We start from the raw sequence: 21,306 nt of genomic DNA on the forward strand, positions 1-21,306 counted from the left end.
TGCTCGGGGCACACTCTCCTATATTCATCCACATGTCCCATGTCCATGTGGACCCCCAAACACAATGGACTAATGGACTGCAACTAGCCTGATGGTGATCTAGACCCAGCTGCAACATGGAATGGAAACTCTGGACACTGTATTTGCTTCAAGCTTTACTGAAACCCCAGCTACAATTCTTCTATAACTGGAATGGGTCTTAGGAAACTCAGGGATGTAATTCCATACAAATAAAACTCATTCATCCTCCAGTGTGAGTCTCAGAAAATTATTTTTCTCGAGATATCATGAGGACCCCACCCCCAGCACCCAGTGGGGAAGAGGACACTCCAATTTCACCAAAAAACAGGAGCACCTAAATATAAAAAGCAAATATTAACAGACTAAAAGGAGAAAGAGCAATACAATAATAGTAAGAGACTTCATCAATACCCACTTTCATCAATGGATAGACCATCCAGACAGAATATCAATAAGGAAACCTTGGATTTACTCTACACATTACATCAGCTAGACCTAACGGATATTAATAAAACATCCAAAGCAACAGAATACACATTCTTCTCAAGCACATATGGAAATTTTCTAGGCTAGATTATAAATTAGATCTCAAAACAAGTCTTAAAAAACTTATGAAGATTGAAATCCTATCAAGCAACTTTTCCAACTATAACAACATGAAACCAGAAATCAATTACAAGAAGAAAATTGAAAAATTCACAAATATTTGGAGATAAAATAGCATGCTACTGAACAAACAGTGGGAAAAAAAGACATCAAAAGAGAAATAAAAGATATTTTGATACAAATGAAAATGAAAATACAGCATTCTAAAATTTATGGGAGCAGCAAAAGCAGTTCTAAGAGGAAAGCTCTTAACAATACGGCCTACAGAAGTAACCAAGAAAGATCTCAAACAACCTGATGTTATACCTCAAGGAACCAGAAAAGAACAAACTAAGCCCACAGTTAGTAGAAGGAAGGAAATAAAGATCAAAGCAGGAATAAATAAAATAAAGACTAAAGACAGTAGAAAGATCAATGAAACAGCAGGTTTTATAAAAAGATAAACAAAATACACAAAGTTTTAGCTAGACTTATCAAAAAAAAGAGGACTCAAACTAATAGAACTAGAAATGAAAGAGATGTTACAATTAATACCACTGAAATACAAAGGTGTACTTATATTATTATATAATTATACATTAACTTAGAAGAAATGAGTAAATTCCTAAAAACATACAACCTAACAAGACTGAGTCATGAAGAAACAAAAGATCAGGACAGACTGATTATTAATAAAGAGATTCAACCAATATCAAAACTCTCCCGCCACCCCCCCCCCCCCCAAAAAAAAACTTCAGGACCAGATTGCTTTACTGGTTAATTATACCAAAGACATTTTAAGAAAAATTAATACCGATTCACCTCAAAATTTTCTAAGAAATAAAAGAGAAATGACACTTTCAAACTAATTTACTAAGCTGGCATTACCCTGATACCACAGCCAGACAAGAATACTACAAGAAAAGAATGTTATAGGCCAATATCCCTGATAAATACAAATTCAAAAATCCCCCCAAAATACTAGTAAATTGAATTTAAGAGCACATTAAAAGGATCATACACCATGATCAAGTGGAAAACAACCCTGGGATGCAAAGATGATTTAACATTTGCAAATCACTTAATGTGATACACCACATTAACAGAATGTAGGCTAAAAATCATATGATCATCTCAATAAGTACAGAGAAATAATTTGACAAATTCAACATTCTTCCATCATAAAAACTCTCAACTAATTAAATATAGGAAAAATGCACCTCAACAGAAGACTGTGTATGAAAAGCCTATGACTAACCTCATACTCAATGGTGAAAGTGAAGGGTCTTTTCTCTGAGAGCAAAAAGAACACAAAAATAGTTACACTCAACACTTCTATTCAACATAATTCTGGAAGTATAGCCCCTGAAATTAGGCAAGAAAAGAAATAAAAGGCATCCAAATTAGAAAGGAAGAATTAAAATGATCCCTGTTTTCAGATGTCATGATCTTATACGTAAATCTCTAAAGACACCACCAAAAAACTGTTAGAACTAATAAGTAAGTTCAGTCAAGTTGTAGGATGCAAAATTAAGCTACACATCACTTGCTTCTCTATATACTAACAATGAACTATCTGAAAGAAAAATTAAGAAAGCTATCTCATTTACAATAGCATCAAAACAATAAAGATAATTAGGAATAAATTTAACCAAGAAGTTGAAAGACCTATACACTAGAAACTATAAGAATTTGATTAAAAAAAAAATTGAAGACACAAATAAATGGAAATATATCCCATATTCTTAGATTAGAATTAATATTACTATATCTATACTACCCAAAGTAATCTATATTTTCAATGCAATCTATCAAAATTCCAATTGCATTTTTCACAGAAATGGAAAAACACTATCCTAAAATTTATATGGAACCATAAAAGATCCTTAATATCCAAAGCAATCTTGAGAAAAAAGAAAGCTGGAGACATCACTTTCTGATTTCATAATATATAACAAAGTATAGTAATCAAAACAGTATGATACTGGCATAAAAACACTACATAGACAAGTGGAACAAAATAGAGAGCCCAGAAATAAATGCACATATATACAGCACTAATTTTTGACAGGGGTGCCAAGAACACGGAATGGATAAAGGACAGTCTCTTCAATAAATGGTGTTGGGGAAACTGGATACACACATGCAAAAGAATGAAACCAAATTTCTATCTTACACCACTGACAAAAATAACTAAAAATGGATTAAATACTTAAATGTAATACCTGAAACCATAAAACTTTCAGAAAAAAAGTCAGAGAGAGAAAGATCCTTGACATTGACAATGATTTCTTGTATAAGACACCAAAAGCACAGGCAACAAAAGCTAAAATAAACAACTAAGATTACATTAAACTAAGAAGAGTTAGTTAGCCCAGCAACAGAAAACATCAACAAAATAAAAAAGCAACCTATAAAATGGGACAAAATATTTACAAACTATAGATCTGATAAGGGTTACTAGCAAATTATATAAAGAACTCATATAACTCAATAACAAAAGAGCAAATAATCCAATTAAAATGGTCAAAAGGCCTGAATATTCTTCCAAAGATAATATTTAAAGGGCCAACAATTACATGAAAAGGTACTCAACATCACTAATGTAAGGAAAATGCAAATCAAAACCACAGTTATATATCACTTCACAAACCTGTTTAGATGGCTTTTATCAAAAAGAGTAAATTTTGGCAGGGATATGGAGAAAAAGGAATCTTTATATATGTATTAGCCAAGATCTGAAAACAATCTTAATGACCTCCAATAGATAAATGGATAAAGAATTTGTGATGTGGATAGAGAGAGATGATAGATGATAGATGATAGATGATAGATATATAGATGATAGATGATAGAGAGATAATAGAGAGATAGATTGATAGATGATAGATAGATAATAGATAGATGATAGATATAGATAGATGATAGATGATAGATAGATGATAGATGATAGATAGATAGATAGATGATAGATAGATGATGATAGATAGATAGATAGATAGATAGATAGATAGATAGATAGATAGATAGATAGATAGATAGATAGATAGATGATAGATAGATGATAGATGATAGATAGATAGATAGATAGATAGATAGATAGATAGATAGATAGATAGATAGATAGATGATAGATAGATGATAGATAGATAGATAGATAGATAGATATAGATAGATAGATATAGATAGATAGATGATTGATGATAGATGATAGATAGATAGATAGATAGATAGATAGATAGATAGATAGATAGATAGATAGATAGATAGATAGATAGATAGATAGATAGATGATAGATGATAGATAGATGATAGATAGATGATAGATAGATAGATAGATAGATAGATAGATAGATAGATAGATAGATAGATAGATAGATGATAGATGATAGAATTAAATGCTATTCAGCCATAAAAAAGAAAGAAATCTGGCATTTGTGACAACATGGATGAACCTTGAGGGCAATATGCTAAGTAGGCCAAGACAGACAGACAGTGGTTTGGTATCACTTACAGGTGGAATCTTTAAAAAACCCCACAAATCTCATTTCATAGAAACAGAAATAAAATGATAGATGCCAGAGACTGAGGAGAGATGTTAACTGGGGAGATATAGGTCAAAGGATACAAACTTTCAATTATAAGAAGAAGAATTTCTGTAGAACTAATGTATAGCATTGTGAGTATAGTTAATAATATCCTATTGTATATTTGAAGTTCCTGAGAGTAGAACTTCTCTAGCATTCTACCACACACACACACACACACACACACACACACACACACACACACACACACACACATATATACACATACACAGAGTTAACTATATAATGGGATGAATGTGTTAATGATCTTGATCCTGGTAATGATTCCAAAATGTGTAGTACATCAAATTATCACATTGTGTACTTTAAATATATACAATTATATTTGTCAATCACTCCTCAATAAATTTGAGCAAAATAGCAGAATTTATGTCAAAAAACATTATAAGAGATTAGAAAGGCACTTTATGATGATAAAGATCGCTACTAATGATGTTTTAATAGTTTGGAATATTTGCTAAAAATAACAAAGTCAGTATTATAAAACAAAACTATATAAGTACAAGAATATCAGAAATTATCTACTGTGAGGAAACTTATTCATTGCTTTAGTCCAGATAAGTAAGTGGATAAATAATAACAATAGAAACAATCAAAAGTAAAGACAGATCTAACAAACATCATGAATGTGACAAGTCTTTGAAATCTATTGAACTCTGCAAGTGAATATTTACTGCCTAAATACTCAAAAAACAATAAACATGACCAGAATCTCCACTACTAAAAGAGCTCCAATAATCCCAAAATGTAAATATTGTCAAGATACCATTATCTGATTAAAGAGAAAGAAAATTAGAAATTTTTAACATTAAAATCAGAAAACCAAAATAGCCTAACAAATCAAAATATATAGTCTTTTTCTACTAAAGAAGTGAATCAAACAAAAACATTACAAGATCTAGAAAATATTTAAATAATGAAACCTGTAAAATACACCTGAAGTATATTAAGAAGATAATTCATAGCTATAAATTTTAAGTCAATAAAAAGAAATAATTAAAACAAATAAACTGATTCAAAAAGTTAGAAAACAAATCCCAAATCAAGCTAAAGAAAAACAAGGAGTAATTATTAACAAAAAAGCAAATTATTTATATACTTGAAAAAAGTATAACCAATATAATTTAAAGCTATAGGCAACAAACTACTAACCAACTTAGTGATAAAAAAAGACAAAAAACAAATACATAAAATTTTTACACATGGAACAAATCCCCAAAATTTAGAAAATTAGAAAAACCATAAAAGCTTCTTTGCTCGGTAATAAAATAGATATGAAAACTTTGATAAAATAAAAAACTTTCTAGAAAAATAGAAACTAACTACATTTGCAATAATACCCCAAACATGTTAATTCCCACAGAAGAAATAATGCATCTGAAATGAGATTTCCTCCTAAAAGTGCTAGGCTATGGTTTCACATGGGAAATTTATAAAAATCCTTAACATGTAGGTCACTTCCAAGATATTAAAACACCTTTAGACCATAGATAAAAAATAACTAAATTCTTTTTTTCAAAGCAGCATAACACATATGCCAAAATGTGTCAGATATTGCATAAAAATACTACAGCTCAATATCATTTATGAGTCAGTCATAAGACAATCCATTAGAAAATATTTGCAAACAACTTAGCAGTTTATGAGAAGAGTAATATATTATCGCCAAGAAAATTTTACTCCAAGTATAAGGATTATTTAGAATTAAATAAGCTATCAACATAATTTATCATATTAATAAGCCCAAAAATGTTTCATACCTATAGATATTATTAAATATAAAAATATTCAATGAATTAGGAATTTATAGACACTTTCTAAGCCTGATAAAATATATTCATCTCAGCTGAAAGGGCTATATAGAAAACCACTAAAATTTTCCCTAGTGAAGTCAGGGACAAGAAAAGGATGTCCTCCCTCTATCTCATTAGTATTTAACACTGTACTTGAGTTACTGCCAAAACAGTTTGACACAAGAAAAAACTGGATATACACAAACTGGAAATAAGATGTTCTATTTACAGATAATGTGATTGAACACCTGTACAAAAGAAGAGAACAAGCAAACATTATTTTATAAGAAATAAAATAACAGCATAGTACAGAGTAAAAAATAATATGCATAAATAAATAGCTTTCAAAGATAATAGTTTGAACCATATCAAAGAATTTTTTTTGCTGGTCAAGTTACATAAAAATACCAGGAATTTAATTAACCAACAGTAATCAGATAAAAAGATATAATAAAATTTTAATGAAAGAAAGGACCCCATTTATAAGACCCCATTTATTGTTAAAAAATAATACAGTACCTACAAATAAGTTTAACTACAAATAAATAAGATCTTTACATAGGAACTTTAAAACACTCATGAAGGAAGAAAACAATTTCTAATGTAATATGTTTTCAGTTAAAAAGGAAAATAGTTTTTAAAGTAAAAAATTAGTCTAAAGATAATAAGGGAAATAAACATGAATAGACAGGAAAATTCTTTAAAAGTCTCCTAATGTTGAAATATACTATAAAGCTTCTATAAGGAAACAAGATAGCACATTAATAGACTATTGAATTAGAAGAAAACATCCAGAAATACATACACACACACACACACACACACACACACACACACACACACACACACACACAAGCCCTGGCTGGTGTGGCTCAGTGGGCTGGAGCACTGTCCCATGCATTGAAAGGTTGGGGTTCGATCCCTGGTCAGGGTGCATTTGGTAGGCAATCGATGGATGTTTTCCTCTCACATCAATGTTTCTCTTTCTCTCTCTCTGTCACCCTCCCTCTCTTCCCCTCTCTCTAAAATCAATAAACATATCCTCAGGTGAGGATTTTTTTTAAATTTAAAATATATATATGATATTTTAACATATGAAAATGATTAACTCTCAAATTAGGTAGGAAAAAAATAACTCACTCTATAAAAGTCTTTGGGAAAACTGGGTAACCATCAATACAAAAATTAATTTGAAACTATTTCACATCATACATTTAAAAAAATCAAAATGAATCAAATATTGAAATGTCAAATTTTAACAATTGCATGAGTTGCAGCTGGGAAATGAATGACCTCAATTTTCTCCTGCAAAACCAGAATGACCTTCTAATCACAGAATCTAATTTTCCAATTCTTAATCCACTGGACATATTTGAACATTTTGCAGCTGTTCATTTCCATTTGAAGTGCTCCAGGCTTTGGCGCCAGTGACTTCAGGGTTAAGCACAGACTCAGGCCAGGCTGACAGTTACATGTTCAGGATGCCAATATATAAAGAACACCAAAATATCACTGAATATGTGATGAGAAGATAAATGAATTTCCAAGATTTCTCCTAGGTACATTATTAAGTTGCTGAGCCTGAGGGAAACTGCCTTTGACTCACTCTCCAATGACAACAATGTTTGATGGAAGTAGGCTTTGTTAACTTTAAGGCTTTTGTTTTGCTGAGTTATGTAAACTGAGGCAATGTCTTTTTCTAACAGCCCTGCATGCAAGGGGTTAGGCTCTTCTCTGAATGAGTGAGAACCGCATTTAGACAGTGAGGTTGGAATGGGCACCCAGCTATTGGTTTGCTGGGGATGTCCATCTCTCCATGTGTTGTAGAGCCTAATCTGTTCATCTCCCTGGTTCTTTAAAGTTGTCATCCCTGGGGTCTTTTGTGTTGCTTCAACATTATTATTTCCCCCTGTTGGGTCTTCCCTTTCAGAAATCTCATCCATGCTCATAATTCAAAAATCCTAATTCAAAAATGAATGATATATATTGATGACTCCAAACGTATAAAATGTTATCTGTAGTCTAGAAAGCTTTTGGCTGCAGACCACTACTACCATATCTCATTAAATTGTTACAAGCCAGAGATAACCACATGAAGGCATAGTAGTTAAGAGCACAGATACTGGAGCCAGGCCACCTGGGTTCAAGTACCAGGTCGGCCAGTTACTAGCAACGTGATCTTGAACAATTTGTTCAGTTTCACTGTACTTGTTTCTCCAACTAACCAATAAAAGTACCTACTTCATATGATTTACAGATAATTAAATTGGTAAAGCATGTAGAACTGTGCATAGCACAAACTAAAATCTATGTAAGTGTTAAATGAATATAAAAACATATGAGGTAAATTTACAGTGAATACATTCCAAATAGAACCTTCGAGAAATTTACCCACGTGCTTTATTAGAAAGTCAGTAGTTAGATATTTGTCATCCAGGACTTTGATAGCCTGTTAGTGTTATCCAGGAGAGCAAGGCAGGTGACAGTCAGGGAAACAAAGTATTGCTCTTGCAAGCTCAATGAAGTAAAGAGATTCTTGTCTGTTTACTTTATATCTCTTCCTAGAGCAGCTATAGACATAAAAGCATAATATATGGGGTGTCCCAAAAAATGTATACACACACTTTGAATAATTATAAAGGCAGTGTTTATTAAAATACATTTCATTTTCAATATTGAGCTATCAGCTGTTAAAGTTTGTATACATTTTGGGGGGGCAACCTGTAGATTGTGGGGAGATGTCCCAAAGAGTAAGACTATAAGCTTCCACTTGACTCCTGGTAATAACAAGCACATGAGAGAGCAGACCACACTTCCTCCTCATTCCAAACCAAGGCTTTGGCCCCAAACCAAGCCTGTATTGTGATGGGGAGAGGATATGACATTGGAGTTCTTAACTAGACTAGACTTTTTCATCATTTAGAGAGAAATTATAGAATCTACCCAAGGCATAATTAAGAGATCTGTTACCCAGAAGGAAAGAAAGATTTGGCATTGCACAGTTGAAAACATTTATTAAAAAAGTAAATCCTTTTCAAGTGTGTACCCCACAGAGCTCAGACTCTCCAATAAACCTGTTATACTATATATAGCTATAAAGAACTTTGACATATGAGAGGCAGGCTGTGGTACTCAAACGGCTCTGGTTGGAAAAACTTCTGCAAAATTTAAAATATTTTCATCACGTCAAAAGAAATCAATAACATTTGATAGAAACCAGGAGTCATTTAACATGGCTTGTATTATAACTGATTTTTATTGCAGTAACAATAAAAGTATAATATTAAAAATGACTCCTTTTAAATTCACCCAAAATAATATGTTAAAAATTGATAACAAAGGACAGGCAAGGATTTGGTAAACCTTTAGATATGTTGTAAAAGACTTCAAATCACCTTAGAGATGAGAAAGGAGTAAGTCTAGGCCTCTGACTGCAGGGTTAACTGCTTAGTTCTGTTAGATTGAAATCCTCTATCACTTCAACCTGGTTGTTAATTTTAACAAAGAGTATTCTGTCTTTCATTTCTTACAGACCTATATATTTGCTTGTCATCACTGAAACCAGCATTTTTTAAAATTATTTTTTAAATCCTCATATGAGAATATACTTTTATGGATATTTACAGAGAGAGGAAGGGAGGGAGAGAGAGAGAGAGAAAGAGAGAGAAACATCGATGTGAGAGAGAAACAGAAATCAGCTGCCTTCCATACACACCCTGACTAGAAACTCTCAATTTTAGTTGGAACATAAAGCAGACAGATGAGACAACATGAGGATAGTAGCAAGTAAATCACAAATGATCATTTGCAAAGAGCAAGTCTTTGGGGGATCACAGCCAAAGAAAGATTCAGTTAGTTCCTCTACTTAAAATATTTTACCAAAATAGTTTTTTTTAAGTTAACTTTCATAATAGTACCCATAGAAGACACAGAAACAGCATGAAAAATGGATGACACAGGGAGAATGCCATGTGAGGGCAGAGGCAGAGACTGGAGTGGTGGAGCTATAAGACAAGAAATGCCAAGGATTTCATGGAACCACTAGAAGCTAGGGAAATGTGAAGAAGGATCCTCCCCTAGAACCTTCAGAAAGAGCAAGGCCTTGCACACACTTTGATTTTGGACTTTCAGCTTCCAGAACTATGATATAATAAAGTTGTTTGTTTTGTTTTGTTTTGTTTTGGCATCAATTTGCTGTATTGAATTAATATATCCTTAGACAGTGAATACAGATTTTGGTTAAAGAATCTGCCTATTATGTGAAAGCTTCTAAACATGGCAAGATGGAAGATCTCTGCTCTATGTTAGTTTCTTCACTGCCTTTCTCCTGCCCCCATGTAATTCTCTCTAAATCTGAATCTATAAATACCATAGGAAAATTGACTGCAAACACCAGTTTCTCTAAATCAGCTTCAGCTGGTTCCTTCAGGCATTCTCTATACTTTCCAAATCTCTACATATCAGCATCTCAGTTGTTCCAAATCCCCTCTCCTTCTTCCTTTTCTTCCTTCATCATGTCTTGCTCTCTGTTCTCTATCTCTTTCATTAGTGCCTCTTCTTTCTCATTTTGTCAAATTTTACATTTGAAATATAGCTGAGGAAACTCTTCAGGACACTTCCTCTGGCAACTGCTCACTTCCCCAGCTTGTACACACAACTACCAGGGTCCCAGTACATTGCTTATCCTGTTCTACAGAAAACTTCCACCTCAGTTTCCTCAGGTTCCTCTCTAAGGAAGTCACAACAGAAAGAGATGGCCATTATTCAGACACTCTATAAAAATGTGTTTCTCAAAGTGTGATCCCCAGACTAGCAGAGTCAGCAATACTTGAGGACTAGTTAGGAATGCACATTTTCTAGCCACACTCCAGACCTACTAGATAAGCAATTCTGGGGTTGGGGTCCTGCCATTTTTGTTTTAATAAGCTCTTCAAGTGATTCTGATGCATGCTAAAGTTTAAGGATTACAGCTATAAATGATTCTCATCAAAGTAATTCATCCTGTAAGAAAGATAGTAGCTGAGTGGGAGAGGTGAGTCAGATGCAGATCAACATGGTTAATTAAGAAAGAAACAGTGACAAGGCAAGAGCTGTGTACTGTGGTTCCTTTCTTGGTACTTTAATCAGAATAAATGAAATGATCATTATCAACTAGTTATGATGGAAAACATGAATTTTAATTGATGGCTTGATTTTTATCATTTATCTACTTAGCAAATATTTTTTGAAACTTTTCTAGGCAATGAGGATACTACAGTCAGTAAGACAGTCCCTGTTTTTCATAGTCAAATTCTAGTAGGTATAAGAGAAAAAAATCTCCTCTATATATTTTTGTCTCTGGCTGGAACTAAGAGTTAAATTGACATAAGACATATGGACACGAGAAAGCATAGAAGTTTTATTAAATTTTTACATGTATATGGGAGCCTTCACAGAAAAATAAAAGCTTGAAGAAATGAACAGAGTAGAAACTTTTATACCTTTTAGACAAAGAAACAATACACTTGTAAAGAATTGACAAGACAGAGGGCTTTGGGGTAGGGGCAGTAAATTGTAAAGATGTGAGAAGAAAGATAAGGGTTAGTATAACAAGGTTTATTTGTACGGATTTCTGAGCCTCAATTCCCTACCCCCAGTGATAAGAATGTCTTCCTTCCTTGTACAGGGAGGGCACCTTTCAAATGGGAGTTTTATCTCCCACTTTCAGGAGAGAAAAGGAGAGTCAGAGTACCCTTCTTAACACTGTTTTTGAAGTGCCTTTAACTTAAAATAAGCAACATGCCAACATGACATATTTTGGGGTGATATGCTCTGAATTCCTTCACGGGGAAGACAGACAATAAAAAGTAAATATTGGAAAAGTATAGGTTAATTATAAGAGCTATTAAGGAAAGTTGGTAAGGGATTAGGTAATAACTGGGATTGAAAGATGAGATGAGCATAAAAGGGAAATATTTAAACAGAAAAAAATGAATGAAGTTTGGGAAGATACCTTCAGTTTGGGGATAATATATTCTGGTAGAGAGAACAGAAAAATGCAAATACTTTGGGGTGGATAGCAAGAAGGTCAGTGTGGCTAAAGCAGACTTAGTGAAAAAAGAGATGGGTAGGAGATTAAAGTAGAGGCCAAATCATGTGAAGCCTTGAGGATATTCCCAGGACAGATTTTTTTTCTGAATATTATATGAACTCACTGGAAATTTTTCAGTGAGGGGATTGACATGATTTTATCAGCTGCTGTGTCAAGAGGCTATAAGTAGGGCAAGAGTAGAAAAATGTAAGACCATTTAGGAGCTTATGTAGAGATAAAATCAAGTTGATGGTAATTTGGATTAGAGTAGCAGCAGATGAAATAAAAGACATGGTCAGATTATGGATATATTTTAAAGGTACAACTAACAGAATTTATGGATGGGTTGGATGTGAAGTGTGATACAAGAACACATGGATGATTTCTAGGTTTGGGGGCTGAAAAAATAAGTACCGGATAGTGCCTTTTATCGAGATATGGATCACTACGGGAGCAACAGGCTTCGAGGGAGATAGTGAGATCAATTTTGCCATGTTAAATTTGTCTTTCCAAGTAGAGATATTGAGTAGAGTGTTGGATATATCATACTGGGGCTGGGGGGATAGGCAAGACTGGTGAGAAAAGTTGGGAGGAATTCATGAGTTAAGAGAATCATTCTGAAGACAGTACAGACCATAGGTGTGAGAGAAGGGAAAGTATTTGCAGGTAAGAAGGGCGATGCTGAACATTCTTGATATGACATGGAATGTCCACCTAGAAACTAAATGTCAGGATTTAGGGTAAGCATCCAATAATATTTGTCAATGGGTTAAAACAGACTCTTCACAAATATGTGTCTGCATACACCCTGAATTTCCTTTCTACTATCACCTCTCAGTGAACTACAAGAGTCAGAAATTTTCTACCAATTAATCAGGGTTGGTAATGCTTTAATACAAAGACAAAAAGGGGGGGGGAAACTGCCTCAAAGGAAAAATAGAAGTCGAATTTTAGATGTGTTTTCTTATGTAGAAAAGGGTTATAAGAGAATATTTATAGCAAATATACTGTTATTCATAACAAAAAGCACTATAACAGTAGATCCACAGCCAAACTTTAATGATTTATTTAATGTATTACATATTGTCAAGAGAGTTTAATAAATGTGTTCTATTGCCCATTAATGTGGTATACAGAAACAAATAAACTGATTTGATTTAATATATTTTCTTAAAATATTTCTATATATCTTCTTGGCCAAGATATTAAAGTTATAACTCTAAATATTTCTTTTATTATAGCCTAAAGCCACAGAATCTATTTTTGTAAACTTGTTAATATATACATATTAAATACCTCCAATATTTGTATTTAAGAAAATAAATTAATAAATATTTGTCCCAAATGTTATTTGAACATAATTTTAAACAGCTGGCATTTGCATCTTAGAAAATTTTTATACTCAGCATAAAGAAAAGCACACAAAAAATAAAATTGTAGATAAATAAGAAAGCAAAAAACTATAGTAAAATAGTGAGAGGTTGAATTAATATCATGGCTTTTACCAACAGGACTAGTATGATACACAAATAAGTTTTGTGTTTTTTTTTAATTGTAGAGAAAAAAATTCTTTTGTAAACAATACACTTTGGTTACAAATTCACACTAGTAATTTCATAGCAAATGTATAACACGTGTACCACCATGAAGAGAGGGCATGCTGTAATCAGACTGCTTTGTGAATTTACTATAACAAAATGATTAGACACTGGATTTAATCATGCCACGTCTGGGATTTGGCATTCTAACAACTGTAGCCTAGCTGCCAGCCCTGCCACAGGTAGAAACTTACCAGTCCTTTGTAATAAGCATATCTGGAGCTATTCCTTTGATTATTTTCAAATGAGAGAGAGAAAAAAGAATTATATACACCATCTACATTTGCAGAAATGGCATGACTCGTATGTGATTTGAGGCTTTTCTTACATGTCTTGCTATCCAGTGGTATCCAAATGAGCGATCACGCTATGAACTCAAGAAAGGAGTATTGGATAGTTTTCATGATGGTACTAAAAAATGATTCTAATGAATTCTGATAAACATGAACTAATAAAATAATCTCAAAGATTTCAAATTATGTTATGCTGGGGTACAGAGTAGCTTGGTATAGTTTTTAGCTGCCTTTCCTTGTTCTAAAGGGATACATTATAGCATAAATACTAGAATAAGAAATTAAATTTTGCTGCCATATCATATCTGTTAAAATGTAACAAAAACCTATAATAGAGTTAATTGCAAAATGCCTGTTCTCAATCATCAAAATCCCAAATTGCATCATATTTTCTTTTTTGATAACTGCTTCTAGAATGATGGTGCCATTAACAGAAAAAGAGAAATGTTGCAAGTCAAAGCTAATTGGAAGGGAATATTAAGATTCTGTTTTCAGACTAGAATGTAAAATGGCATTATATTGCACAGATGAAGATAAAGATAATTGTTTGTAATTCTCTTACTGGTGTGCCTGAAATAGAGTAAACAATGCTAGGTTCTGTCAATGACAAAGCTGAAAATTTTAGTAGTTTCATACAATAAATGTACTCCTTGCTCCAAGCAGGGGTACTTATTCAGGGGGCTGCTCTTTATATCTTGATACTGGAGAGACCTTATTCAGTATGTCTATTCTTTTGGTGAATAAAGATTAGGAGAGTCAAGAATTGTGTATAGAAGATACTTAGAAGCTGGGCCTTGAAGTGATATACATTAATCACCTTCATCCGCACTCCATTGTGTAAAACTCTAAGGAGGCTGGGAAATACACTCTAGTTGTGTGCTAAGGAGTAAAAGGTGAGCACACAAACCTTTGTCATATTTTGTTTGGTTGAGAGGTGAGGAATTGCGATGTGAACTCGGGCAGCAGCATGGGTGTGACCACAAATGTTTATTTGATGATAGCTGGTTACTTCAAAAAGGTGGCTATACATGAAAAAGCCAAAGTTTAACACTGCATCTTATCATGCTATGGTACTTATGGAACATGAGTAGATGTAATTTTTAAGTACATTATTATTAAATTAATCTTTATAAATATGAATCACATCAATGTTAAATATTTTGTCACTAGGAGAAATAAAAACAATGAACTGGTTAAAGAGATCCAAGGTTTTTTTCTCTTCTTTAGTTTTACACATCATTTAATTCCACATTTTAAAAAAATATATTCCGTTTCTCTTGGTAAATTAAATTGATTTCTTCTAGTTTGGACCTCTGTGGAAATATAGCCCCTTGTTATATCTGCACAAAAGAACTATGTATTTTAAACCTTGCTTTTCACAATATTAAATACCTCCCCTATACTTTCTTCATAGATACTGGTTTAGTTTTTTGTTGGATTAAACAAAAATTGCAAAATAGGAGACTAGTCATATTTTCTGGCAAGGCGCACAAATCAAATCCATAAATAGATATATTTAGTATTTCTAATTAAATACAACAAAAAGTAGCTGCTTTCATATAATGTGATGCAAAGTGGTGCACATTTCACAGTAAACATTGTTAACTAGGATTAATAGTTGAAATTTACCTCAAATGCTTTTTTAATAGCATTTTTTTCAATAAATGATTTTTTTTTCAATTGGCAATTCTAATATCCTCAATGTTCATTTTAATTATAGACATGTCACTCTGACAGATGTTCCCAAGGGAAATGTTTATTTCATACTGGCAGAGAAACATCTGCTGTTGGAAGGAGAGAAATTGGCCATTTTATTTCTTGAAATTTTATTATCTTGGGTAAACATTTATTTTATTAGGAATGGGCAACCATTTCCTTAATATTCCCTGGAATTCCAATTGTGTTCTGCTGAGAACATGAAAATGTTTTTGCAATATCTATAATCTTTTTATTTGCATATATCCATACAACCCAAAAGTAATAAAGCTGAGATAGAAGACATAACTCAGCTAAAATTATAAATATAATAATGAAAAAAGAACACCTACAATTTAAAAAGCAATCAACCTTTTTTACTTATCGATCTGAAACTAACTTTGGACTTGGAAGAGATTTTTCTCATTATAAATTAAAGGCCAGAAATACATCTGGTGTGTTCCTGAGTTCTGTGGTTGTACAGAGTTTTATCTGGACCTGATTCTTATCTTCTAAAGAGTTCTAAAGGAAAGGAAATGGCATAAACCACAGCATACACTTTCCTATCTCCACTTTTCAAGAGAAAATCAAGCTAGGTAAGCTCTTATTCAGTGAATACCTTATAAGCAATGGGCTTTTTTAAATAAGAAAAACCTAATGTCCCAATGTAAAGGCTCTTAAATATGGCCGTTAACTCTCTAATGAACTGTGACATAATACTAAAGAAGAAATGTCTAAATTTATCATTGCTTCCAGCAGAATAGCTGAACATAACAGACATAATAGTTGTATTAATATGAGTCCATGTGTTTTTGTCTAAGCCAAATAAAAATTAGTAACATAATTTTTGTAAAGTAAAAATTGTTTTTCCAAGCAAAGTAAATACGATGATTATATCTCTTCTAGCAATACTAGAGTTATGACTAGTTCCCAAGAAGCCTAGCAGACAAAAGTTGTTTGAAACTTTCTAGAAAAGCGATTGGTTCAAGGACTTCAAGTAATTCATAGCAATGGCTGCTTTTACACAGGTGAAGTGATTATTGCTGCAGGAAGGTCAATACTTAGAATTTGTTCTCAAGTCCATTTACCTAAATTCAAATCCAAACTCAACAGCTTTCTATCTGTGTTCAGACAAATGCTCTAAATTCTCTGTTCTTCAAGATTATTATCTGTAATAGAAAAAGAATGGCCATACCTAATTCATAAGATTCTAAGTAGCAATTTTATAAAGTTCTTACAACAGTACCTGATACACAGTAAACTATTGTTGTTATTACTCTGATGTTTATCAAGTAAGAGAAAATGAGATTGTAGGAGGGCACAAAAGAAATATATAACCTGGTGTCATCCTTCTATTTTAGACCAATGAGATTAAGCTAGATGACACATTCATTTACTCACTCATGTAATATTTTGTAGGCATAGTCTATATCAGGCTATTTGTTAGGGACTGTGATTACAGCAGTGAACAGCACAGAAGTGGCCTAGCCCTCCGAAAACTCAGGGAATTTTGCCATTAGAGAGTACTATGCAAAGGTATGCAATTAAGAGTTACAACTGCCTTAAAGCAACTGTTAAGTGCTCTACACCTTTATAACGAATAACGATCGTAATAATACATTAATTTTAATCAACAGCTATTCTATTTTAGCCTTTTGTTGTTTGTTTGTGAAGCTCTTTATTTCAGCATCTTTTTTTAAAAATATATATATCTTTATTGATTTCAGAGAGAGGAAGGAAGAGGGAAAAAGAGAGAGAAACATCAATGATGAGAGAGTCATTAATCAGCTGCCTCCTGCACACCCCTGACTGGGGATCGAGCCCACAACCTGGACATGTGCCCTGACCGGGAATCGAACAGCGATCTCCTGGATCCTAGGTCGACACTCAACCGCTGAGCCATGCCTAGTGGGGCTTCACCATCTATTTTGAATAACAGCCTTGCTGGAAAGAGTATTCAAGGTAACACAAAACAAGGATCTGAAATCAAGAATACTCTATCCAACAGGTATTTTATTTTAAATTTATCTTTATCTTCACAAGAAACCATAGGGTGTCTATTACGCCCATATCATAAGGAAGAATCTTGAGATTGTACATAATTTAATGGTGTGTCTGAGATGACACAATCAGTAAAGTAACATGGCCAGCATTCACATTTCTGCCTTTATTTACTTCACTGGCTATTACAAAGCAGAGTTCCCCTTTTTGGAAATCCCCAGATTCTGTACTCTGTACAGTTTTTCCTTCCTGAGTGCTTTCTTCCCTCTCAGAGAACCATTCTTATTTTTACCTCAAATCAAAAACAGATTGTTTATCAAACCTGGCTGCACATTGGCTTCACCCTTAAAATATACTTATGCCTTGGTTCAACTACCAGAGATTCTGATCTAATTGGTCTGAAATATTGCCTGGGTATTGAAAATTTTTAAAGCTCCCCAGGTGACTTTAACATACAGTAAAGGTTTAGAACCAATGAACTAAGATATAAATGACTGCTTGGGTAGTGCTTAAAACAGGGACCAGATTTAAATTAGGGGGAGTAAGTTATAAATAATTTCTCAAGTATCTGATACATTGGAGATACAAAGTGTAAGAGAAAAAAAAACTCTCAGAGTGTTATAATCTACAGTTATGCTAGAGGAGAGAAAAAGAGATAGGTTGAAGGCTGGGTGGCAGGGGTGAGAAGCAAGGATTCAGGAGTTAAAAATTCTCAGTATAGAGACACTATATGGAAAAGATATCTGCACCTTCATGTTCATTGCAGCATTATTTACAATAGCCAAAAGATGGAAACAACCAAAGTGTCTATCAACAAATGAAGGGATTAAGAAGTATATTTATATATCACAAGTACACATACACACAATAGAATATAATTTAGCCATAAAAAAATAAGAAAATCCTGCCATTTGCAACAACATAGATGGACCTTGAGGGCATTATGCTAAGGTAAATATGCCAGACAGAGAGAGACAAATACTATATAATCTCACTTATATGTGGAATCTTAAAAAAGAAAATAAAAATAGACTTCACAGAAAAAGAGATCAGATTGGCAGTAATCAAAGTTGAGGGATAGAAGGTGGAGGAATTGGATGAAGGTGGTGAAAACGAACAAGTTTTCAGTTATCAGATAAATAAGAACAGGCAACTGATTGCAGCTACCACACTCCTTTTGAAATTTTTTACCAAAACCCCATGAGTCTTAAGGGATCTGTCCAAGTGACAGATCCTAAAGTGTAAGCTTTATGACACCAATGGCAAATCCACCTCTGAACATAAGCTATTATTATTGTCAGGAACATCTCTATAATTTCAATAGAGGGTAGTAATCTGGCTAGAACATGTGGATAAGTAATGAATATTACTAAAAGCCATTCTAAGCATTTTACAAATATTAATGCATTTAAGCTTCACATGAACCTTATTGTATAAATATTGTTATGATCACCATCTCTCAGATGAGGAAGGTGAGGCCCAAAGAGGTCAATGACCTTAACTCAGAAAGAGTAAATGGCAGATGTGATCTGAACACAGGCTTTCCTGACTCGACAAGGGCATGCTAGGAATCTCTGCAGTTCAACCTCTTAGGTTATTCCTGAAGCTGAAAATGCATAGCCCTTTACCGTAGTTTGAGGAACTGTCATATTTATTTCAAATAACTGAACAGGAGTGTGTTAGTGATGAAGATAGTGGAAAATTGCTTGATTGGAATGAAAGATGGGTCTAAGGGATCAGAATAGGAGTCTGACACATGCCATTGAGGCAACTCACTCAATAAATAAAGGGAAATGTTAAGGTGAGTCTGAAAAGGAAAAAGGGAACAACTGAAAGAAATGCCAAGCAAAATAAATATAGCATAGCATTTATCATAATCTATTTTAATTGCTTATTTATTTGCTTGTCTCCTTCAATATATAACCTCATTAATGGCAGATCTTTTATTTGTGTTCTAGTCCTCTCATATCGGAGGTGTTCAGGAAGCTACTGAGTGATGAACAAATGAATGGGCGGGTAAAGAAAAGTAATATCTCACATCCTGCTTACAATGCATCACAGGATGTCGTGTCCACCACCGCTGAACACGAAATAGCCAGGTATGTGACTTACAAAGCATTCCACAAATATCATACACTACCAGCTACCTCTTAAATACTTAAACACTTTTATTCTCTTATGATATCTATTATATTCATTCATCCAATAAATATATAATGAATACTATTAAGTGATAAGCATTGTTTCAGGTAATAGTGAAAATGGTGAAAAATGACTGTATTTCATGTTCTATTTGTAGACAGATTGTTCCTGTCCAATTTCTCTTACATTAAAAAACAAAAACAAAAGTTCTTATGGCCTACTCAACACTATATGGCCTAGTAATTCACCTAAAACATAGTAAGCCCACTAGTCAGTTGCTAAATGAATTTATACTGAACAAAAAATAATGTATTCATATCTTGTAACCTAAATTTATAATGAATTTATACATATATGCTGTCACTGGTCCTGTGGAAACTATTTATCATGTGGGGAATAGTCCTTCATGAGGATTTTTTTATGTGTACATTGCTGTTCCTGAATCAGAACCCATGATTTAACAAAAGGGTGCTAGAAACCCTTTCCTGTGACTTTACCCCATAGATAAACAAGGATCTATGATCTGCAGATACTGATCATAGTATCTGCAGGTTGCCAAGCACCAAATAATTTGGTTTAAAATTTGAGCACCCCCTGGTGTCAACAATAAATTCCTCACTGAGTCTGTAAGAAGCAGAACATCATTTTTCTATTTTTACTAACATTTGAAATCTTTATTTCTCCATTAATTTAAATAATTTATTTCTAGAATATGCCACAATAGCCTGATTTTGCTTTTAAAAACATTTCTTGTTGTTTTCTTTCAATAGGATTTTTTAAAATTCTGAATATTTTTTATTTTAAAAAATTACTATGATTTAAAATATGCACTTTCAAACATGTAAGCTGTCAATTTACCAGCTCTGTCTCCAAGTTCCTGTCATTCAAGTCCTGCCAAAAGCCCCTTTGTTTGTTCTTTGAGAAATGAATGCTGTAGCTCCTAACAGCACCGAAAAGTTTTCATGTGAAGGCAGTGTTTATTTCATTGATTTGATTTTACATCCCTACTTCCCCCAAAATGAAATATAGGTGTGTGTTTTTAAATGTTTTTATTGATTTTTTTTTTTAGAGAGGGAGGGAGAGGTATAGAGAGATAGAAACATCCATGAGAGTGAAACATCATTGATTGGCTGCTTCCTGCACACCCCCTACTGGGGATCGAGCCCAAAACCCAAGCATGTGCCCTGACCAGGCATTGAACTGTGACCCCTTGGTTCCTGGGTCGATGCTCAACCACTAAGCAACACTGGCTGGGCTCAAATATAATTTTATAATTTTATTTGTACTCATGAGTTAGTTTGTTCCTTCTAGGAATAAAACAGAGAAAACATGATTTTTAAAAAGCTATGTATTTTAAAACTAAGTAAATATTGTTAGGAATGTAGAAGACTAAGAGCACAAATTCTGAAATATTTTCATTCTTACCATTCCTCCTATTTTGAGGAGCATACAGTATAAAGTATAATTCTACTGAGAAAATTTCTGTATGGTAAAACTTGA

At 33.2% G+C, this 21,306-nt stretch overlaps 1 long non-coding RNA gene across 2 annotated transcripts in view; it reads left to right on the plus strand.

The window, feature by feature from the left end:
* The window catches only part of LOC308552985, a 206,504-nt gene that overhangs the window by 108,455 nt on the left and 76,743 nt on the right, over positions 1-21,306 (plus strand). For both annotated transcript variants that reach the window (XR_013998166.1, XR_013998167.1), the window contains exon 2: positions 19,623-19,763. This is a non-coding gene — a long non-coding RNA (uncharacterized lncRNA). The remainder of the gene's footprint in view (positions 1-19,622; positions 19,764-21,306) is intronic.

This window comes from Miniopterus schreibersii (genome assembly GCF_964146895.1).
Source record: "Miniopterus schreibersii genome assembly, chromosome: 2".
NCBI lineage: Eukaryota > Metazoa > Chordata > Mammalia > Chiroptera > Miniopteridae > Miniopterus > Miniopterus schreibersii.